The 17,076-nt window shown below is 40.1% G+C and overlaps 1 protein-coding gene across 4 annotated transcripts in view; it reads left to right on the top strand.

Moving 5' to 3' along the window:
* Positions 1–17,076, top strand: part of enox1 (ecto-NOX disulfide-thiol exchanger 1) — a 590,718-nt gene that overhangs the window by 267,883 nt on the left and 305,759 nt on the right. For all 4 annotated transcript variants that reach the window (XM_062975622.1, XM_062975624.1, XM_062975625.1 and 1 more), the window contains exon 3: positions 13,347–13,423. The gene's annotated coding sequence lies outside the window, so the exon portion shown is untranslated. The remainder of the gene's footprint in view (positions 1–13,346; positions 13,424–17,076) is intronic.

Genomic DNA, 17,076 nt, shown 5'->3' with positions numbered 1-17,076 from the left:
GCAGGCCTTCACAACATGCAGCCCAGAGGCTTCAAAAGAATGTGAACCTAAGCTGTAGAGAGGGAATTCACATGCACCTCTATAGCAGAGCAGCAATTCGAACCTGCCATTCCCTCCAAGTGTTTTACCTCTACATGTTTCCTTTTTGTAAGTTACCAAACTGACCTGTGACAAAAGGGGTGGCACTGATAGATCTAGTCAGGATGCTGATAGTGCTGGTCTTCATTTGAAATGTGGCCTGGGGAGGTTGTTGGACTCAGGTTGGTGTAGTGAGGAGTGGGAATGAAAATTTAAGGGATATCAAACCTTTAGGGAAGTTGGAATCTTGGGCTTGGGATTATGTTAAAATTTAACATTAGATGGCCATTTAAGAGAGAGAAGAAGGCAGCAAAGAAGAAGGGCCACAGTTCTTGCCTCTACCGTTCTTCCATTCTGTTTGCTTTTGTTGTCTCCTTGTCATCTGGCAGCAAATCCACCAACACCGTTTGCTTGTGAGGTAGAAACTTGACTTGGTAGAAAAACTCATCCTTTTTCTTTGTCTCTGGGTTGCCTCTGTTGTCAACTCCTCCTCATCTGGTGGGAAAAATTGCAAATTCCCCGTCATTCATTTCCCTCACTTGGGAGGGAGAAATGTAGCTTCACCATGAAGTTGCAGGACTAAGTTTCTCCCTCACAAATGAGAGAAATGAATGGCAGTATTGGTGGTTTTTCCTTCTGTAATCCAGAGGCAATCCAGAGGCAAAGAGAAAGGAGGAGGCAAGAGCTGAAGCATGTCTTTCTCTTAGAAAAGGACTTTAACTTGCCACCACACTAAGGGATGTCAGGGAAATTAAGGCTAATTCACTTCGCTGCTTGCTCTAAGAGAAAGACGCCCTCTCACAAACACAAAATGAAGTGCTAAAACCTATTTGCAGCCCAAAGAGGTTAAGCTTGTTTAATATCATCCCCTTAAGTGCAGGCCTGATACAGAGCATATTATAGAAGACCAAACAGGATGCAATCAAGGCATGTGTTACAGTGGTTATATCAGAAATAGGTACAACTAACTCACCAACTGTGCTCTTAGCCACTACGGGAAATTCAGGGTCAAGGCTTGAACTGAAGAGTACATCCAAACTGCAAACCAAAATATAGATCCTTCCATCCCTGCCTCTCACAACAACAATTTCTCCCCATGGTGCTTCTTAGAAAAATCTGGAAGGCATACATTTCCTGTCTTGTGTTTCCTGCCTCTTGGATGATGATGATGATGATGGCCATGGGACCAATTTCTTTTATGTCTGCTTGGAAGCATTTCCAGAGGCAATTTCTCAACAGTGCTTGTACTTGACAAACACTCTGGGGAAACATTGACCTCAGGTTCTTAGTAGCTTTCAGAAGGGTAACACTGTGTTTTCATTTTCAAATATGCACCGATCACTCTAAGAATCCCTCAGAAGAACCTACTCTGGGGCTTCCTCTGAACTATAATATTTTTCTTTCATTGTACTTTCACATTGCAGGACAGGTAAATACCTGTGGTCAGATTTTAGTGATTTAGCTAGGACCATGGTTAGAGAGTTCCATATACTGGTGAGTGTATGCTAAACCGGATAGGTCAGGACAGAGAAACCAACCACCAGGTTGAAGATAAGCCACAGAGGTTTCATACAATTTGGCCAAAAAAGATCCACATACAAGCCATTTGCTTCAAAAGATACAAGCATTAAAATACAGAGAAATGCAAGACATCTTATACCTTTCTGACAGCTATTCAAACCTCCTGCTCCCTCCTCTGATTGGCTGGAAAGAAGGCTGGTCAGGATCTACAATGGGATTAGGGTGGTCTGCAAGAAGGCCTTACTGGTTTGTGGCATTTATTATTTAAACTGTTATGTTTATTCATATCATGATCTGATCACCATGCTCAATATATCCCATATGCATGGGGGTATTGGGATAACGATGCAAAAGGTTTGCTAGGGTAGATCCTCTCTCACTCAGACTCAGCCCCCTCGAACCAAAATCCCCCCCCCCCGAATCAAAATCCTGGCTACGAGCCTGACTGAGAGCTGTGCTGACATCACTGCGTCCAGGTGGGGATTCCCATGGCAGCCAGGGATTGATCTGAGTGGAGGACCAATCAGCTGTAGAGATTCCCCCTGGGAGGGCGTAGTCCAGGGAAATCAAATGACACAGATATGCTGATGAGCTTTTGATTAGTAAAAATATCCAGTTCCATGCCAAACAAAAATATGGACCTTAGGAAACAAAGGTGCAAGACTCAAGGGACAAAGGTGTTGATCTCGAGTAATCAAGGGCTTAGCTGTCAATAAAAGAGTTAACGAATGCACATTCTCTAAACTTATCTGACTGGTAATGGAAATCACCTAGCCTTGCATACACACAATGAATCTGATGATTACCTGGCTTGGGAAATAGCCAGAAGGATTTGCCCAACCCTTTTCATTTCCAGGCAATTATTTTAACAGGGTCACAGAGGGGTGATAGTCTCTAGGCTACATTTTGATACATTTCTAAGAAGCAGTTTATATGCATTTCATATAAGAAATAGAATACATAGTTTGAAATATACAAGTTATACAAAATAAATTTATTAAATGGTTAGGGACAATATAGTTCATGGGGGTACAGCTACTGCTGGGTTTATTCCCAATCTTCTAAGCATCGAACTTGTATACCTCTGGACCTTAGGGAAAAGGTTTTAACAAAAAGAAAAAATCATATAGTTATTCGTAGTCCCTCGGTGAACTATAAATCTTCAGGGAGGGGGGGAATACTGTGGCTCAATAACAAGATGTTCTGACCTGAAACTTTTGCCCAAAGTGCGTTAAAGCTCTGAGCTGCAGACCGAAAGGTCCCAGGTTCAAGCCCCGGGAGCGGCGTGAGCAGCCGCTGTTAGCTCCAGCTCCTGCCAACCTAGCAGTTCAAAAAAAAACATGCCAATGTGAGTAGATCAATAGGTACCACTCTGGCGGGAAGGTAACGGCGCTCCATGCAGTCATGCCAGCCACATGACCTTGGAGGTGCCTATGGACAATGCCGGCTCTTCGGCTTAGAAATGGAGATGAGCACCAATCCCCAGAGTCAGACATGACGGGACTTAACGTCAGGGGAAACCTTTACCTTACCTATCCTTCTATCCATTGCATAATAAAGCAACAGTAACATGGAGATTTATCTACTGTCCTCACTTACCTCACCAAGAATAACATAGAAATATTTACAAATAATAAATGTTTGTAAATATTTCCAAATTATGTCTTCCAGGAATCCTGAATGCCACCATTGCTTGGCTGCATTTCATTGCCTTGCTCTACATCAGGCTATTTATGCAGGTGGAGGGATTTCAAGTCAAAGCTGTCAGGCAGTTTCGCTCTGAGTTGTTCTTCATCCAAACTGTCACCAACTTCTCTGCATCGCAAAATCACGTTTTGACCATAAAATGGCTTGCAGTATTTTTTGTCTCCATACATGACATTGGCTGGGACAAAAAGGACCCTGGGGGCAGAATGCAATAGATTTGTCAGGACAGTTTTTATCCAGCATTTTCTTTCACCTGTAAAACAATAGCAGCTGAGCATGTCATGTCATCTCAGATGGCCTAAACTCAGGAATGTTGTTTATAACTCTTCAGATGACCATATCGATGAATTCTGGACCGAAATATAGTTTAGGAGGAGAAATAAAATTGTCCCTTCCATTTAGGCAATAGGTGATTTCATCATCATGATTGGAGATCACCATGGATAAACTTGTTTTAATAACTGAAAAGTTCAAGATAAGAGTTATTATATATGCATTTCTATTACATATATTTAAGAAAGGTATTATAATGGGGTGTTACAAATATAGTTGCGCCCAGGTTTTCTTTGGTCGCTCAAACATTTTCTTGTTTGCATGCTAATCTAAATTCTTTTCCATTATAAGAATAGGCTTAATAGCTTTAGGCAGCAATCCTCAAATTCTTGCTCTGGAATAGTTTCCTTTGACTTCCTTTTTGAAGGGAAAGGTTTGAGGATTGTGGCATCATCTGCTCTATCATACTACTTTGCATTAGAAATGGGTGGGGAGGGAGAATATAGGGAGCTTTTCTGATTCACAAATTCGGTTTTTAGGCTTTTGTCAGAATAGCTCCTTTGATGTGAACAAAACTCCCAATCCTTTTTATATTAAATTTAAGTAGGGAACGTGTTTAAGAATGCTTATGCATTAAATGTAGATTCTATAAAACTGAGTGATAACGAGAGAACTGAGATGTAGAATGCTGCCTCAAAGAGCCTTCAGTTCAATGCCATCTTTTGATTATTGCTGAAATACAGTTTTAAAAGTGTAATAAAGTTCTGTATTTTCTGTCTCAAACTGGCTTCACCGCTTGTAAGGAAGCAGTTTGGAAGAATTATTAGAACATGCACTTGCCGTTTTCTCTGGTGGTCATCAAAGCCACCCCCTGCTCCAACCTTTATCTTTGAAGATGGTAGTAGTTGCCACCATCACCACTGCCAAAAAAATAGGAGGAGGACATTAAATCACAAAGGAGGCTAGGGTCATATGACACGGTTTTAAACATTTATTCCTAGTTACACAGGAAATAGTAAAGGCAAAGGTTTTCCCACGACATTAAGTCTAGTCGTGTCTGACTCTGGGGGTTGGTGCTCATCTCCATTTCTAAGCTGAAGAGCTGGAGTTGTCCATAGACACCTCCTAGAACATGTGGCTGACATGACTGCATGGAGCACCGTTACCTTCCCACCAGAGTGGTACCCATTGATCTACTCACATTTGCATGTTGTCTAACTGCTAGGTTGGCAGAAGCTGGGGCTAACAGTGGGAGCTCACCCTGCTCCCCGGATTCAAGCTACCAACCTTTCAGTCAGCAAGTTCAGCAGCTCAGCGGTTTTATCCGCTGTGCCACCATGGGCTCCTTACACAGGAAATAGTTGTTATCAATTGCAACATTTTGCCATGCGTGGTTCTGGGTTAGTCTAGCTAATCCTTCTTCAGTATTTTCCAAAAATCCTTCCTTTCAAGAGTATGTATTTGCTTTCTTCTTAAAAACGTTCTGTATTTTTAGCTCATTTTTTGCCCAAGTCTTAGACATCAAATCTTTTTAAATAAAAACACTGTTTGCTTTTAACTTATCTTTTTCTGAGAAGTCCTTCATGTCCAGTGCTTTGACGAAAACCGGAAAGTGCTTTCCTTCTTTTTTTAAAAAAGTATATAATTTGCATGCATATTTGAAAGTCTATTCTCTGTCAAAAATGCATATTTTGACATGAAAATAGAGTTCATGTCAACAGAGTATTGCATTTGAAAAACAGAATTCACTGTTTGCCTACAATGGGTAGCTGTTGCTGCTAGATAGTTTGGCTGTTCGTTTCATTCATTTCATTTATATGCCATTGAGAAAACAGTTTCCCCTGTGTATTTTAAATTTCTGGTAAGTTTGTATAGAGAGATAGGTAGACAGGTAGGACTTTATATGGTAGATCATGATCAGCATTTTGAATTGAGCTTTGAAATGAACCAGTAAATAGCGAAGATGCTTTAACAAGGGAGTTATTTGCTCCCTGTAGTTACTCAAATGGCACACAGTGCTGTGTAGCAGTAGCTGACCTTGCCAATTACTTTGGCTGATTATCAGCAGAAGGAGGAGTAAATGACCTCCTTTGATGTTTTCAAGAAAACGCTGGCTAGGCAAAGCGAAGGGTTGCTTGAGGTGTATGATGTCCTTATGCCAGACAAGGAAGATGGAATATGCACGTGGAGTTTGCTCTTAGTCTGCCACTGTCACTACTAGAAAGAAAAACAAAAGGCTGCCTAAGCTCTTTTAATAGAGTGACAATATAGAACAAAAGTGGGCAAAAATTCTAGAACCAAATCTCAGATCTATTGATTATACATATTTTTTTAACTTGTTATTTTGATTTTGATTGATGAGATTGAAACGATGCTGCACGCCTCAAAGTGTCATTCTCTGTGATTTATGATGAAGGAAAAATATCACATTTTTGGAACTGGCAAAACACTGAAGAGTAATTCTTTCATTGGTATCCACAGGAAAAAATTATATAAAAAGGTAAAGGTTTCCCCTGACATTAAGTCCAGTCATGTCTGACTCTGGGGGTTGGTGCTCATCTCCATTTCTAAGCCAAAGAGCCGGCATTGTCCGTAGACACCTCCAAGGTCATGTGGCCGGCATGACTGCATGGAGCGCCATTACCTTCCCGCTGGAGCGGTACCTATTGATCTACTCACATTTGCATGTTTTCAAACTGCTAGGTTGGCAGGAGCTGGAGCTAACAGCAGGCACTCAATTCGCTAACGGGATTTGAACCTGGAACCTTTTGGTCTGCAAGTTCAGCAGCTCAACGCTTTAATGCACTTCGCCACTGGGGCTCCCCCCAAAAAATAAAAATAATACACACACACACATATATCTATACACATATATACACACACATATATACATACATATATATACATATATACTAATCAATGAAAATTGTTTATTGTACGAGCTCAATGAGAGAGAGAATACATGAATTGCAGTGTTCATCCACAGATGGATTTGTACCACTAGGTCCAGTTGTTGGACAATAGCTTTGTTCTTTTCATCTTCCCTATTACTCATAAGCATTCCTTGGTACACTGGTGAGTGGAAAGTTGGCACAAATTCATTACTAATAGGAATGTGAGGAAGATCTCTTTGTTCCTGCACAATGTCCTGCCTTTTATATTTGGTTTCAGGGGTGGCGAAGTGCATTAAAGCTCCAGCTCCTGCCAACCTAGCAGTTTGAAAACATGCCAATGTGAGTAGATCAATAGGTACCGCTCCGGCGGGAAGGTAACGGCGCTCCATGCAGTCATGCCAGCCACATGACCTTGGAGGTGTCTACGGACAACTCCGGCTCTTCGGCTTAGAAATGGAGATGAGCACCAACCCCCAGAGTCAGACATGACCGGACTTAACGTCAGGGGAAACCTTTACCTTTACTTATCAGTATGATATGAATGAGATACTATTGTTTTTAGGAACCATAAGTATAAAGTCAGAACCTTCTTCACGAGCATACTCAAAGGTAGAATCTGTCTAGCAACCTCTTTGCTTCCAACTGGGATTTTTCTTTGCGTTCATACCTACAGTTCTGCTGTGTACAAACTATTGTGCAATGTTGTCAGCCAATTATTTGGCAACAGATAATAGGTAACAAACAAACAACAACCACAATAATACATTTATTTATTACCTACTTCTCCTCTTGGATTGAGGCAGGGCACAACGTAGTTAAAAACACATCACCATAAAAATGTATTTGCCACTACATTCTGAGAAAGGATCTGTGGATTTCACCTGACTGACAAATGGTTATATGGACCAAAAAGATTAAGAACTCATGGTATAGAAGCATCCTGATATATAAACTGTTACTGCTAATAATAACCTAAACTTGAAAAACAAAAACAAAAAACTCAGCAAAGTCCCTCCCTCTCTCTCTTCCACTAGAACATTCCAAAAAATAATGTATAAGTGAAGCAGATTTTAGTTATGAGACTAGAGTCATATTAGTATTAGTATGAGTCGGATATCATAACATGTCATCTGACTCTTCTAGAAATGTTTCACCTCTTTGTTTAAAATTTTTTGTAACTGAGGTGAATGAAAATGATTGTGGGGTGTTTCAGTTGTTGTATAGCCCAAAAGATTACATTTCGTGTATGGACTATATTGGAAGATCAAGTTATGAAAGAGATGAAAGGGAGGCACCGAAACTGTGAATTTCTTCCCCCCCAAACCAGTCTTCATACCCACATGAACTATGGGAACTCACTCTTGTTTTTCTAATTCTGGTCGTCCCTTGGATTTCCCTGTCAAAAATAATTCTGGTTAATGTGGTGAATAAGTTCTGATAAGGATAAGGATGAAGGAAATTATTTCTGTTACTGCCATGTTTCTGAAATTTGCCTCCCACTTTCTTCTTCCTTGCCAGTTTGTTTTCTTTTGGTTGTCAGTCTATAACCATGCATAGACTGTGTTGAGTCACTTCATAATTGACGTGCTACATACAGATAAAGAACTAACTACTCTCATGTTCATTCTTCTGTCATCTACATTGTATATCTGTCATGTCTTCTGTTCTTGAATCAAGTTACAAATTGTTTTAAACCAGTGGTTCACAACCTGGGGTCCCCAGGTGTTTTTGGCCTTCAACTCTCAGAAATTCTAACAGCTGGTTAACAGACTGGGATTTCTTGGGGGCTGTAGGCCAAAAACATCTGGGGACCCACAGGTTGAGAATCACTGGTCTAAACTGTAGTGGCTTTTCATTTGTCAGATGTGTTCCGATCACATCTTTAGCTCTCTCTATTTTTTAAAAATGGCATTGCTTACAAGTTTGTTTCTGTGCCCAATTCAAGGACTGACCTTGAGTATATTTATTAACTTCTAAAGTAATTCTGTGTTGACAATAGTACTTCTTGAGAAACAGACTGGTCAGGATTTGAATATAACAAGCTAAGTATCCAAGTGCATATTGATTGCTGTCAACTGGCCAGTTCTGGCATTTTTCATCTTTGTAGAGCCAAGGCTTCTTATTTGTCCATCCAAAGTCAAGCCACCACCCCTCAAAACAAGATAGCTCATAATGACAAAATGTTAGCGAATTCATCATGTGCAGATGCCCACCTAGGCTCCTTCGACACAGCTGTATAAAATCCACACTGAACTGGATTTTCTGGCAGTGTGGACTCAGATATTCCAATTCAAAGCAGATATTGTGGATTATCTGCCTTGATATGCTGGGTTATATGTTTTGGGGAAGGGCCCTAAGTAAATTATTTCTGTAATCCCCCTCTCTCAGTTTCATTATTATAAGAGATCCAACTACAGATGCTTTAGTGGAAAGAATTAGATCCGTTATACTAACTCCTGCCCTAATAGAAAACAGCATATTAAATGTTCTTCCCTCCACATCCTGTTGGTTTTCTACTCAACTTACCAGGAGGAAGTAGCTTTTCCCCAAACGTTTCTCGGTGTTCTCAATGCCAGAAGCAGCAATATCAGTAAATGTACAACAAAGCAAAACAAAAAACAAGAACTTCTGTGTCTTTCCGATACCGCTTGATATAAAACTGATTTTGCGTTCCTTCCATGATTTCAGTATTGGTTAACTGCTTACAAAGAGCATAATAAATGTGAGAAGGGAAACAGTATCCTCCACTTGGTTGTAAAATAAGAATTATTTGAATTATTGGAGGAACAGTTTTGCTCTACTTATATTTGTCTATTACAACTGTGTTTAGATTTTATTTTCGTCCTTTTTCCTCCTCCTATGTGGGACCCAAGGTGACTCACATAATACAGCTAAAACAATCAGAAATATAAAAATTACAAAAAGGATTAAACATTAAAATGATGGAAAGCATTTTAAAACCTACTTGGTGCTTTAAAACCTGCCCCAGCACATTAAAAGCAGAGAGCCTGGTTGTGTTTGGTTTTGCCTGGAGGAGTGGGACTGCCAAAATAAACTGAGCTTAGAGAGCACTCTTCTTAGCCAGTGATTCTCAACCTGTGGGTCCACAGGTGTTTTGCCCTACAACACCCTGAAATCCCATCCAGTTTACCAATTGTTATGATTTCTGGGAGTTGAAGGCCAAAACATCTGGGGAACTACAGGTTGAGAACCACTGGTCTAGCCACTACAAATATGGTGTGAATTCAGCTATAACATTGCGAGAGGTGCTGACTCAAGCAAACAAAGTTGTTCTCAGCAAAGATCCACAGTCAATGGAAGCCTTTAAAATGCTGGGTAAGCCATATCTCTTGAATGCAGACTGCAGTGATTTAAGTTGCTACTGTCATTTTTGTCGTCTTGTTCTTGTGCATGGCAGAGGGATAGGAGCAGCTGAAGGTGAATCATCTTGGGAGCCAGATGTTGGTTCCTAGACAGCTATATTATCAGAAGGGGATGCCAAGAACTCTTCCTGAAGGCCTGGAAGTCAGTGGACCGCCTGAGAAGAAGGCAGTGGCCAATCTAGGTCTTCAGGGAGACATGAAGCCTTGGGTCCCAGATGTGACAATAGCAAAAGTTGGGGAAAGAGTGCCCAATATCATTTAGTTGATAGAATGAAGATATTAAAAACCAACAGAAGTTTTAACACTACCAACTGTTCTGTGCTCACACATTATTTTAAGTATGTGTGGGTGACCTGGACATTATAAGCAGAATGCTTCAAAGTAATAGCACAAAAAATTCTGCCTGTCCAGAATACTAAATGTCTTTATTTGAGAGCAGGATTCCAAGATGGATCACATTCTCCCTCTTCTCCTTCCCTCTGTGAGACCTTCTGTTGGCATAGAGACAATACATTTGGTTGCTTGCTGCTTTGTGCTTAAAAGGAAAAGTCAACGTGCAAAGTGCCCAGATTGATGGGAGCAGCAGAGTGTGCAATGTCTGTTGCTAAGCATCGTTTAAAGTGCAGCTCTCCTCTGAGAAGCAATTGCAAATATGGCACCATTGTACTCAACAGATCTTGTCCCCGGGTGTATTTGGAATCATGCCTCTTAGTGACACGAGCCTGTTCTTAATTGGTTTATTTCTGCTCATTGTGCAGAGCCAGCATAGCTTTTAAAATGTAGTTTTTCTTTTATCACCCCCAAAATGTTATAATTGTTCCCTACACCCTACTTTAAATGCTAAATCCTGCTTCTATTGCATATATGTTGAGTTATGTATAATAGTCTGCTTTTTGAGATACTCTTTGGGACTCTTCTAACATAAGATGTAGTGCAACATCACTTCTGATGTTGGCAGAAGGTCCACTACAGTTCCCCAGGGTCATCCCCTGTCTAGAAGATGAAGAGTTAAATATTTTAAAAATGGAACCGGGCACGGTCCAGTGGAAATTTCTAATAAAATTGGTGGGAGCTGTGTGAAACCTGTTTATTTCAGTAGGGCCTGCAATGGGTGGTTCTAACATGTGAGGAAGAAGTGCTTCTCTGTTTGCATTTTGCTTATTAAACTAGCTTGAGGTCTATGTTCCACTTTACATTCCTGTATCAGGATAATTTATTTATTTATTTATTTACAGTATTTATATTCCGCCCTTCTCACCCCGAAGGGGACTCAGGGCGGATCACATTATGTACATATAGGGCAAACATTCAATGCCCATATATATATAGAACCGAGACAGAGACAGACACAGAGGCAATTTAACCTTCTCCTGAGGGGATGTTCAATTCTGGCCACGGGGGGAGCAGCTGCTTCATCATCCACTGTGATGGCACTGTGACAGCACTTCCTCATTCCAACGTCGTAAATTAGTTAAATTTGCCTTCCCACTTTGTAAGTGGTCCCTTATTTCCTACTTGATAGATGCAACTATCTTTCGGGTTGCTAGGTCAGCAATGAGCAGGGGCTATTTTTTATTTTTTTAATTGACAGGTGCTCACCCCGCCATGGGCTGCCCTCAAACTCATGACCTCATGGTCAGAGTGATTTATTGCAGCAGGCTGCTCACCAGCCTCCACCACAGCCCAGCCCGGATGCATAGTCACCTTCATCTTGAGACAGTCTTCGACCTTTCTACTTCATCTTGTACAAATTTTGAGCCCTGTTTATGCTGGTTTAGCCTTATGGAAGCTGTAGCACAATGTAATAGGAGGACACCAATTCACCACCACTGCTTTGAAGTACAAGAAAACTTTCTGCTCAAGACAATTAGAATATAATACATGTCAATTCAAAGTGTGTGTTTGGAATACCCTATTTCATCTCATAATAGATGCCACCGTGTAATAGTCGCACCCCCATTTTTGGGGTGGAAAATTTAGTATTTTTGTGTTCATCACATAATAGTCACATCCTTGATTTGTCACCCCAGTGTATTGCTGGCAGAGGAGATGACCAGTACGCAGTATGGATGAAGACAGCATTTCCACTGTTAACAGTCTATTTGTAGCTAGACTTGACTTCCACTCAGCTGCTCTAAAACAGCTTTACCTTCTTACACACCTCCTTTCAGCAAAGGCGCTTCACTCACTCATCCTCCCACCTACCCCTTTAAGGCACAGCAGTAGACCTCACTCACCCACCTCCTTTCAGGCATGGTGCTTCATTCAGCCATATGAAGCCCAATGCCTGAAAGTGCCATGCAGGTGGGACTTTATTGACTCACTTGCTCACCCGTGTGCCTGCTCACTTTTCAGGCATGGTGCTTCATGTGGATAAATGAAACACTGTACCTGAAAAAAGGTAGGTGAGTGAGTGAATGAATCAAGTGCCAATAAAGCTCTTTAGAGCAGCAAGACACATGGAAGGGAAACCTAGCTGCTAGTAGACTATTTACAGTGGGGAGGCTGCCTTCCTCCACACTGTGTGCTTGTGATCTTGTCTACTAGCGGTACATTGTTCTGCACAAAACTTCTTTCTGTTTATGAATAGGGGTAAATATAAAAACTACGTATTTAGCAGGGTTCATGCAACAGTTTAATAAGTTATTTTATCAATATATAAAATGGGCACAATTTTATTGTGGATACAAATACGATTACTTTATGATGAAATATGGTATTCCGCATATTTTCAAAAATGTATCTGAGTATATGAATAAAAGATTAATTGCTACTTATTTCTGGTGGCTTCATGAGAGGTTTTTCACCTTAGTTCTGACCATGAAGGGGGCCGGGCTGTGGCGCAGCTGGCTAGTAACCAGCTGCTATAATTCACTACTGACCGAGAGGTCATGAGTTCGAAGCCTGGGTCGGGTTAAGCCTCCGACCATTAATAGCCCCGGCTTGCTGTTGACCTATGCAGCCCCGAATGACAGTTGCACCTGTCAATTAGGGAAATTTAGGGACGCTTTATGCGGGAGGCTAATTTACAACACCATAAAACTGCCAGCAAAACACGAGGAAAGGAATGTGGAAGTACAGCCACTACTGGGTGGTGAAGCAACAGCTCCCCCTGTGGCCGGAATCATGAAGCTGGAAAAATGTTAAAAATGCCCCTGAGTCTGTCTAATATATGTTGTTTGTCTGTTGGCATTGAATGTTTGCCATATATGTGTTCATTGTAATCCGCCTTGAGTCCCCTTCAGGGTGAGAAGGGCGGAATATAAATACTGTAAATAAATAAATAATAAATAAGAATAGTCTCAGCAATGCGGAGGAATAAAAGGATGCAACACAGCTTTGGGGTCCAGATGCAAACTCAGATCCACATTCTCCCTTCTCTACCACACTACAGAATAAACAGCTCCTTTCTTTTTCCTAAATTATTGTCATTGTTTTCATCAAAGTTAAATATTAGTACTTTACTTTATTTATTTTCTTTTCCTTCTAGAATTTGGAGGATGTGAGGATCAGCAGAGGTTTTGGTAGCTGATGAATTTCCAAACTGGGTTGCCGCACTGCCACAAGGTAAATTAATATGCTGGATGCAATTTTCTTGGGTGGAATGCCTTTAAACAGTTCACTATGTATACAACAATTTCAACCACCATGTCCGGCCATCCCATTCTATGCTTTATAATCGATTTTAAAACATTTCTGGTGTGTTAGAGCAAAATGAAGTGAAACAAAACAACAGAGAAATGTTTTCCAGTTCTGTTTTTTCCCCTAAGAAATGCAGCTTTACATTTTTGAACTGACTAAAACAATATCATAACTATGGAAATAACATGAACATTGCTTGTGGAGCTCTAATTCTAAACCTATTTACAGTGTCGAAGAAGTGGATAAAATAATCAAAATAGAAACTAATTAGCACTTATACTATGCATCGAGATGGACTTCGGTCCAAGCCTAAGGCAGACTCAAAATTTTTTTTTTGTCTAAACCTATTTACAGTATGCAGAAGTAAATAACATAATCTAAATTGAAAATAATTACCACTTTCAAGTCTTTTCAGACTTAGGGCAGTTCTGAGTCTAAAGTTGAGAGCAGGGGAGGGACTTAGTTTGGAGACCCTTGTCTTAGAACAAAAACACACACACACACACACAAACTTAAAATGCTATTGCCGTTTGCCAGTCAACATTGCAATGACATGATGGAGTATATGAGAAGAGGGTGTGTTAAATAGGAGATTGTGGCTACAGTTCTAATATTATGCAGCCTTCTTGGCAAGCAAGTTTTGGATAGCAAGTTTTTAGTGCAATAAGAGAATAAGGAATAGTGAAATTGTAAATTGATTTACTATATTGTTATAGGTGTTTTATTTAACTTACTATATAGAGTGTAATTATTTTTTATCAAGCCTTTTGGTTTGGTTTGGTACTGTGATATGTCCTAAGGGCTGATCAATAAATTAATAAATGTACTTTGAATAGTGAAATGACAAATGGAAAGGCCTTGGAGCATGATTTTGAATGGTTTGATTCTAATAATTAGTTTTAAATTGTGTTGTTTTTTTTAAAATAATATGTTTTATTGAGCTTTTAATCTTATAAGATAGAATGAGTTAACATTGAAAGAGTGAGAACATTTTGGTTTTATAGAAAGTAGGAAAATGAAAGAAAAAGGAGAGAGAGAGAGAGAAGGACAAAGAGAGAAAAATGAAAATAATAATAATAAATAATAAAAGGGGGGGGGGAGTTTGTTGACTTCTTATTTTGATAGTCCTATAGTCCAAATTCCATATTTTCTTATTTTGATTCTGCTTCCCCTCCTTCTTCTTCTTATGCTTAAGATTGTATACTTTCAACAAATGAGGTCTATCTTCATTTGTTTCAGATAGTCTTTTACATGGTCCCAGTTAGTTTCTTTCTTGGGTAGTCCATGATTGGGCGTCAACCAATATGTAAGTCTATCCATGTTCATAATCTCTAACACCTTATGCAACCAGTTTGCTTTTTTCAGTATATCTATTGGAGCCTCCGGTGGCCTAGGGCAGGGGTCCCCAAACTAAGGCCCGGGGGCCGGATGCGGCCCTCCAAAGTCATTTACCTGGCCCCCGCCCATAGTTTTAGACTTAGGCTCACCCAAAGTCTGAAATGACTTGAAGGCACACAACAACAACAATCCTAATTCACTTGACTATCTCATTGGCCAGAAGCAGGCCCACACTTCCCACTGAAATCCTGGTAGGATTATGTAGGTTAAAATTGTTTTTATTTTTAAATATTGTATTGTATTGTTCTTTCATTTACTAATATTATGCTATGGTAATAATATCATATATTGTGTATCTATATACATATAATATTGATAATAATATTAGAATGTAATACAATATAATAATATTAATTATATATTATATATTAAATGTAATATTATTAATAATATTACAGTATAGTGGTGTAGTACAATATAGTAATATATAATGCTAATATTGTGCTATGCTAATAATATAATATATTGTATGTACATACAACTTGTAATCTTCTCTGAGTCCCCTTCGGGATGAGAATGGGTGGGGTATAAATGTAGTAAACAAACAAACAATTGTTGTTGGGGGTTTTTTGCACTACAAATAAGACATGTGCAGTGTGCATAGGAATTTGTTTTTTTTTTTTTAAATGATAATTCGGCCCCTCAACAGTGTGAGGGACCATGAACTGGCCCTCCACTTAAAAAGTTTGAGGACCCCTGGCCTAGGGGATAAAAGCCTTGTGACTTGAAGGTTGGGTTGCTGACCTGAAGGCTGCCAGGTTCGAATCCCACCCGGGGAGAGCGCGGATGAGCTCCCTCTATCAGCTCCAGCTCCATGCGGGGACATGAGAGAAGGATGGTAAAACATCAAAAACATCCGGGCGTCCCCTGGACAATGTCCTTGCAGACGGCCAATTCTCTCACTCCAGAAGCAACTCCGGGTGCTCCTGACATGAAAAAAAAAGTATATCTATTTATCTCCAGTTTCTGGCTTAGACGATTCTAGCTGCGGTAACCAGAAGGTTAAATAGAATCTCCTTATTTTTATTATTTTCTATATCTAACATCCCTAGTAAATTGTGTTGTTTTTTAATGTTTTGATTTTAATGTAACCGTTTATTTTATTGTATGTATCTTTATGGCATCGAATTGCTGCCTGTCCTTAAGGCTGCTCTGAGTCCCCTTCGGGATGAGAAGGGTGAGATATAAATACTGTAAATACATAAATAAATAAAACTTTAATAATCAAGAATATCAAAGTGTCTTTGGCGATCTGGATTTTAATTACAGTTGGAGAAAAAAAGTGCATTCTTTCCAGTCTACTGCTTAGTCTGACTTGGTCCTTGTGGCATGCGCCACTAATCTGAGGATAATGGGAGCAGGAAAAGAGGGAAGAAAGTCATACAAACACACATACTCTTCATTGTCCTCTTTTTCTGCCCTGTCAAAAGCACATTTTCCAGTGTTCCAGTCATCAGGGAGGCCAAAGGGTGGGGCAGAGGGAAGCAGAGAAGCCAGAGAGTGGGGCTGATCTCTCGCTGCCGCAGCTCTAGAAAGAGAGGAAGGTGGAGAGAGACACTGGCAGCTGCTGTCCATGGCAGCTATCAGATATACGGATCTAAAGTGTCCATGGAGCAAACAGTAATTACCAGCAAATTAAGCCTTTTTGAGTAGGGGAAGCCAAGCCATGCCTGCTTCCATGCACTTCCTTATAAAAGGCTAGATCAAGCTTAGTAGAGCACATACTAGCCAATAGATTAGCTTTGGTCTCACTTCATTTAGCAATCCTCCAGGTTTTTTGGACTTCAGTTCCCAGGAGCCTCAGCAGGGATTCTAGGAGTTGAAACACCGACTGAGAGTCATAAAAACTATTACTGAAGTTTAGCATGCTATGATTTATTAGAAAATCTGAAAATGGATTGTTTTTATTACACTCTCTTGAAATGGGCGGTCTGCTTCCTAACAGCAGCCAGCACTCTTGCTGGAGAGTGAGCCAAGTCACGCATAGACTCCATTAACTTAACTTCAACTAAAACTCCCTCTATATTTCTGCATGCTCAGCAGATATATGAAAGGGCTCTCTTTGTTCACAGCCTTGCCCATAACAGGAATTAAGAATACATGCAAGTTAAATTCAATAATAACGATACAGTGTCATCACAAAACTTCAGCACAGTTTTGGCCGCTGGGCTCAATAGCAA

Source organism: Anolis carolinensis, chromosome 3 (assembly GCF_035594765.1).
Source record: "Anolis carolinensis isolate JA03-04 chromosome 3, rAnoCar3.1.pri, whole genome shotgun sequence".
Classification (NCBI taxonomy): Eukaryota; Metazoa; Chordata; class Lepidosauria; order Squamata; family Dactyloidae; genus Anolis; species Anolis carolinensis.
The sequence above is the reverse complement of the archived record's forward strand: the minus strand, read 5'-3'. Positions and strand labels throughout refer to the sequence as shown.